Source organism: Psammomys obesus, unplaced genomic scaffold (genome assembly GCF_907164565.1).
Source record: "Psammomys obesus unplaced genomic scaffold, mPsaObe1.curated_primary_1811, whole genome shotgun sequence".
In the NCBI taxonomy this organism is placed as follows: Eukaryota; Metazoa; Chordata; class Mammalia; order Rodentia; family Muridae; genus Psammomys; species Psammomys obesus.
In genome coordinates this window covers 12,419,767-12,427,265 of record NW_026596051.1, presented here as the reverse complement: position 1 = coordinate 12,427,265, position 7,499 = coordinate 12,419,767, and positions in this window count along the sequence as shown.

Genomic DNA, 7,499 nt, shown 5'->3' with positions numbered 1-7,499 from the left:
TTCGCAGCGCACCACGGGGCCCGCGCCCACCGCGCCCGCGCCGGCCCGCGCCACCGGCGGCCCGCGGAGCAGGGTGAGGGCGGTGAGCGCGGCCGCCCAGAGCGCGGGGCGCGCGGGATGCATGGCGCCCGGCGGAGGGGAGCGGGGCGGAGAGCACGCGGGACGAGGCGGCGGGACGTGGGCGGCGAGCGGCAGGTCCTCAGCGCCCGGTCTCTGCGCTCGCTCGCATCTGGGCAGCCCCGGGCGCGCAGGCCGATATATAGAAGCCGGGGTAGCGGAGGACACGCCCCGGAACGGCGCGGGTGGGGGGTGGGCCGGCGCGGGCTGGGCGCTGGGGCTCGCGCCTCCCGGGAAAGCGGCACCGAGGGCGGGGGCGCGCTGCGCGCGTCTTCGCTGGGCACCTGCCTCCCGCGCGCACGCCCCGTACCCGGGCCACCCCTTCGTCCCCGGGCACCAAGGGCGCTCCCCGGTCACCTGGATGTCTCTTGTGTCCCGGCCGCTCCAGGGCCTTCGAGTCCCATCCTCCCTCCCCCACCCCAGTGACTCCCAGCCAACTTGGCGCTCCCCACCCCGCAGGCCCTCCCCCTGGATGCCGAGCTTAGGTGGCTCTCCTGAGCTGGTTTATGTCTGGGAGGCTGGCGCGGACCCACTCAACTCCTGTGTACTTTTTGCAAAGTTGCTGCAGGCAGATTCCTCACGCGAGGCACGCTGCAGTGGGCATTTCCCACCGAGAACGCGCAGATCACCCTGGGGTCTGGAGAACCTTGGCGCTCGGGGTTTAAATTTGCACCGTCGGCCAGTTGGCACGTGACAATCATGGGTTCTGAGGATTTGCTTTTCAAAGCGGTGACTCCAGTGCTGTTACTTCGCCGCACTTCCCCAGTTAGCAGAATGGTCCGAAACGGCGGCCTTTTTTTTCCCTTTAGATGTGAAGTTACTCCCTATCACGTTTGGGGATTCTTTTTAGTTAGCCGCTACATCTGCGATAAAATAACTGCCGAGACACCGGAGCGGGTGCCGCCGAAGCATGACTAATGGCCAAGCAGTCGTTAAAATGAGGATTTTCACCATCGTTTTTAGTCTACCTTGCACCCTTGTGCTGACTTCTTTCTGATGCGCTCGGTGCGGACTGGGGCTCTTGCTCGTCAGCGCGCTTGCACTCTGAACGCTGAGAGCCGAAACCCTGGCGGCAGGCGCAAGGGCTCTCCTGAGCTCTCAGCTGTCCACTTGCTCCTGTCTGGGTCCCTACACGCTTCTTCTGTGGGTGACCAACAGAGGACGCTGGTGGTCCAGGATTGAATGGACAAACCTCGCGGCTTTCTTTCTTTTTTTTTTTTTTTCTTTCTTTCTCTCTTTTTAACAATTCGTGGAGGAGCGGGCCGTGGTGGGAACGTGAGAGGCCGACTTGGAAGGAGACTTTCCTGGATGCCCTTGAATCGAGTGCTTATCACAGGGACTGGAGACGTTGTCTTTGGGGAGACCTAGGCAATTCCATGTGGGAAGCGAATGAAGGTGACCTCCCCCACGTGTCCCTCTGTCCACCACGCAGCTTCTAGGGAGACTGATGTTCACCCACCCATGCGTCTTTACGTCTACTTGTCTCCGTGGTTATCTTTCCACGTGTTTATATCCCTTTAAAAAAGTCTTAATTTTAGTTACATTTAGTTTTCTTTATTTGTTATCACAAATAAGAATGATAAAATTTGGGTCTTTACAAAGGAAAAAAAAAAGATTGAAGATCGGACACGTGAAGGTTTGGGCTCCGTGGTAGCCGGCCAAGGTATAGTACCCAACTTTTTGCATATTTCTTCCTCATAGCACTCAGGCTGTGGCTAGACGTAAAACCGTCTACCAGAAACTGTCCTAACTGTCCCTTCTTGTCTCCAATGGACTAACACCCAAGAACAGGGTCTCTGATTTCTTTGGAAAATCGGAAGAAAAAAAAAATACCCTAGGGTTACACTTGTTCTTTAAATAGCCACAAAGACCTTGCTTCCAAAATTAGAACAAGGTTCACTATCAAAAGCGATTCTAATGTGGCAGGCCTCCCCTCCATTCGGTACAATGTTACACACAGAACCCGCCTAGCACTTTTACCCAGCCTTCTCATCAGACTAGGAGACAGGGGATGCCTAGAAGAAACGGCTTCTTGGAAAAGATAAGTCCTCTTGGGTCTCCCCATGATAAACTGAGCCCTGCTATTTTTCCCTTGTAGTTTTAGAAAATGCTTGTTTCAAGTGGGACTCCTAGGGGGCGCTGAAGCGCCAGGCTTCCATCTGCGTTTAAAGGCTTGACAGCGTTTTTCTCAGGATGGGTTTCCGTGTTTTATGTCGACTGTCATCACCTTTATCATAAAATCTTGCACTAGCCAAGTACATCGTGGCACTGACATGAGGAGAATCTTGCTTTAATATTTAGCTGTTTTTTTTTTTTTTAGACAAAACTTCAGGGCACCCCCACCCCCCAATAATTATTACAGGAAGGATTTGGACGGGAGAAAATGTAATTTAATGAGATGCTGGTTAATCATGTCAAATGTTACCATTGGTATCTGTGGCTATGAAGCTATGAATGTAACGTGCAGCTGGGAAGATGTGTTCCTCCTGTATGAAGGTACTTGGCATTCAGTTGTGAACAATGACAAAAAGCAGGAGTCTTAACACCTCTGAACAGAGCCTCACCCACTGGCCTCACCCACTGACCTGGTTATAATTAGTGATTCCAGCTGCCATCTCGCCCAGATGACAGCAACTCCTCACTGTCTGGAGTCCACCTTCTTTAGTTGGACATCTTTGAGCATCATGTTGTTCTGCTCAGGGCTGACCAAGCAAGCAGAGACTCAAGTCCTTAGCCCTGTGGACAGCAGGCATTGGTCCCAGATGTCCCTCAGGAATGTGACTGTCATCCTTACTGATCACTATTCATCTCTGGCTAGAAAGTCCAGACTCCTAGGGCAGGTAGTGTGAGAGACTTAGTTTCCGGGACTCAGTGTCGCTCAGCCTAAAGCTTGAGAATTCCTTTAGGGTAAGTAGGTGGAAACAGGGAGCTTCATTCACCCTCCCTCACACCATCCACTGGGTGGGCTTCCCAGAGCTACATATTCCAGACATTTTAGGGACCACTAACTACCAAAAGTTGTTACCATTAATAGTATTTCAGGTGACTTACCCAAAGAACACCACTAAACCCTGTGTCAGACACAGGGATTCACCGGCAGTTGAGAGGAAATCAGCAGAGACTAAAGGATCATCATGGGTTGTGTGGGTACAGAGTGAGCAGAGGAGCCTCAGAAGTGTGTTGTTATCCAAGCAGAGGAAGGACAAACCTGTTCAGATAGTCAGGACAAGCTTCAGAGCGGTGGGGTATGTGAGTCTCATAGAACAGAGCAGGCTAGCAGAGGGGGCGTAGGAGTAGGGAGCTCATATGTTTTCCTAGAGAGTTGCTTTGTCTGGGAAAGATGGGTGGGCTTAGAAGAGTGTTGACCCTGGCAAGTGTACTGTGGAGTAGGTGGAATTCTGAAGTGTGGAAGAGAAGGTGGCTGGACAGTGTGAAATGGAGAAGATGACATTGGAAAGGGGTTGGGGATCCTCAGACAATTTGGAGGTTGTGGTGGTTTGAATGAAAATGTCCCCCATAGGCTTGTTGGAGTAGGTGTGGCATTTTTGCAGGAAGTGTGTCACTGGGGCTGGGCTTTGAGGTCTCAGAAGCTCAAGCCAGCCCCAGTGTCTCTCACTCTCTCTTCCTGCTGCCTGTTGGTCCAGATGTAGAGCTCTCAGCATCTTCTCCCACACCATGTCTGCCTGCATCCAGCCATGCTTCCTGTCCTGACAATGATGGATTGAACCTCCAAACTGTAAGCCAGTTCCAATTAAACATTTTTCTTTCTAAGTGTTGCCGTGGTCATGGTGTCCCTTCACAGCAATAGAACACTGACTAAGACAGGGGTAGATGGTAGGTTTCTGGTGAAAGGGCTGAGACACGTTCTTTAGAAAACAGTCTTTTCATGGGCTCTCTCTCTGAAAGGGCACTTCTGTGTGGTATAGTAGTGTCCTGGCTGGGATGTTTTCTCCTGAGCAGTGCAGCTTTCTACTCAGATACTTACAGTCACACCGATGCAACCTACTTGGAGACAGCTGTTTAATCCTTCTCCATTTGGGTAAATAAAGGCTATTCCTGTATACTTCACACCTCACTGCAGGGTCACAATGTCAAGAAAAGCATAGGAGGCTGGAAAAGGTCTCAGAAAACACACAAGGGTACTGCTGGCTCAGTTCTCCCCTTACTGGCTCTCTGCATGCAGGGGGTTCCAAACCTTAACTATAGGATGTAGTAGATTCATAGCATGGCTAGAAGGAATGGCTCTCAGAATCATGTTGCCTGGTCCATGGGAATCAGGGTGTCATTTGTGTGTTCTAGTCACCTGAACAAATCTTTTTTTCCCCCATTTTCTTTTATTAATCAATTCAATTTACCTCTTGGTCCTAGGTCTTTCCCTCCTCTCCTCCCAGTCCCACCCTCTCTCCTGCATCCCCCTCCCCAATTCCTCAGAATAGGGGACCCCCCTACCCAGACACCTCAGCTCATCTATTCACATGAGGACTGAATTTGTCTTTCTCCCATGTGGCCTGGTAGGGAAGTCCCATCAGGGGGGAAAAAAAAAGCAGGCAATATAGTCTGTGTCAGAGATTTTCCTCACTCTCCTAACTAGTGGGCCTACAGGAATCCTAAGATAACCATCAGCTACTTGCAAGCAGAGGACCTAGATCCAGACCATGCATTGTCCTTGGTTGGTGCTTCAGAATCCATAGGCCTTTCTGAGCCCTGGTTGATTGGCTCTGATGGTCTTCTTGTGGAGTTTTGTCACCTCAAGGTCCATTTATCGCCCCCCCTCTTTTCCAATAGACTCTCTGTGCTTCACCCAGTGTTTGGCTGTGAGTCTCAGCATCTGTGTCAATCCACTGCTAGGTGGAACCTCTAAGAGGATGACTCTGGTAGGCTCCTGTCTGCAAGCACATCAGGATATCCTTAATAGCGATAGGGGCTGGCTCTCTTCCATGGGGTGGATCTTAGGGTTGGGCCTGGCATTGGTTGGACACTCCCTCAATCTCTGCTCTATCTAGATGTCTACATGTAGAAAAATGCAAATAGATCCATATTTATCGCTCTGCACAAAACTTAAGTCCAAGTGGATCAAAGACTTCAACATAAACCCAGATACACTAAATCTGCTAGAGGAGAAAGTGGGTAAGAGCCTTGAACGCATTGGCACAGGACACAACTTCCTGAACAGAACACCAGCAGCTCAGGCTCTAAGATCTACAATTAATAAATGGGACCTCTTGAAACTGAAGAGCTTCTGTAAAGCTAAAGACACTACCAATAGAAAAAAAAATGGTAGTCTGCAGTTGGGAAAAGATCTTCACCAACCCTACATTCAAGGGCTAATATCCAGAATATATAAAGAACTCAAGAAATGAAACACCAGCAAACCAAATAATCCAATTAAAAAATGGGATACAAAGCTAAACAGAGAATTCTCAACAGATGAATCTCAAATGGTGGAGAAGGACTTAAATGCTCAATGTCTTTAGTAATCAGGGAAATGCAAATCAAAATGACTCTGAAATTCCATCTTACACCTGTCAGAATGGCTAAGACCTGAACAAATCTTAAATGTGAAATTTTGTTGTCAAGCAGATGCGAGCTCACAGCCCAGATATCCTTGTCTCCTTGTTTCAAATGACAACCTGATTATAATTGATGTTTCCAGCCTTGGAACACCATGCAGATAGTCTTCACACTGACATGAACGTAACAGATTTTTCCTTGATAAATCAATCTAGAAACAAGGACAAATTTTTAAAGACTGTATAACAGTCTTGTCTGTCCTGGAACCTTTTTATAGACCAGGCTGGCCTTGACCTCACAGAGATTTGACAATTTGAGAACATTTTATTTTATTTTATTTTATTTTTTTTTATCCAGTTGTTTTGCCCCAGAACCATTTTTTTTTTTCTGAGATCTTTGGGGCCTGTGTTCTCTGTCTGTCTTTCTGTCTCTCTATGTCTGTGTCCTTCTCCGTCTCTGCCTCTGTCATTCCTTCTCTCCCTCTCCTTTTACTCTTCCTCTCCCTTTCCTTTTGCTGGGACCCCTAAGCACAAGTCCTTGATTCCACACTACACCCTTCATCTCATAGGTTGGTAGATAGAGTTTTTGTTTTTTTTCCCTGATTAAATATAATCAACATAGATGACAGAATCAATGTATAGTCTGATATGCCTTGACTTATGTGACATTCACATGACGTTTCTGAAGTCCTCCTTGCCGTTGATTTCTACCTTTATTCCACTGTGGCCTAATAGGGTATATTCTGTCTGTCTATCTGATTAAGGTTTATTTTGTGGCCTGTGATGGGATCAGTTTTGGAGAAAGTTCCATGTACTTCTGAGATGAATGTGTATTCCCTAATTTTCAGATGAAATATCCTATAGATGTTGTTAAATCCAGTTGATCTATGATGTAAACTAGCTCTGAAGTTTCTGTCCTAATTTTTAGTTTGTAAGACGTATCTAAATATGAGCAGGACATTGATATTTTCCACTTGTGTCAGAAACTATGTAATTTTTTAATGACTTTTAGTGCTTGTTTTGTAAAATTCTGGATCTCTTACACTATGCATAAATAATTATAGTTTTTAATCTAGTTGTTCCATTTATTACTACGTAGTGACCTTCTTTATCTCATCTGATTAGCTGTAGTTTGAAGTCTGTTTTACCAGTTACCAGGAGAGCTGTGCCTGCTTGTTTATGGCTTCCATTTGCCTACCAGTTTGGTTTCCATTTTTAGACACCCACTTTTTGGGCATCTTTGCTAGAAGTGTTTCTTGGAAAAAAAACAGGGAATTGATTCCTGTTTTTATTTCCTTAAATCTGTTCTCTCTTGCTCTCTCTCTCTCCCCTATATATTTTGTTGTGACATAGATGTGGAGGTCTTACAGTTTCAGAGGGCTAGAATTCATGACCATTATAGCAGGAAGCAAGGCAGCAGTCAGGCAGATATGGTGTTGGAAAAGTAGTTGAAAACTTATACTTTTTTTTTTTTTTTGCCTGAGGCTTTATTTGGCTTTAACATCAAAATACAAATTTTCAGAACAGAGAATGAATTTCACTGTTCACTTATATGAAAGCACAAGGCAGAGAGAGAGCTAACTGGGAATGCAAAGGCTTTTGAAACCTGAAACAGTGCCCCCAGTGACACGCCTTCTCTAGCAAAGTGGTCATACCTCTTAATCCTTCCCAAAGAGTTTCACCAATTAGATATCAAGTATTAAAATATATGAGCCTATGAGGAACATATATTTTATCACAACGATGAAAAGGTAACCAAGACATTGGCATACTACAAAATCCACTCTTTCTTCGTGTATAATTCAGTAGGTTTTGAATTTATTTTCTCTAGGTCTATTGGAGACAGACCTCTGAGGTCAGTTGATTACGCTC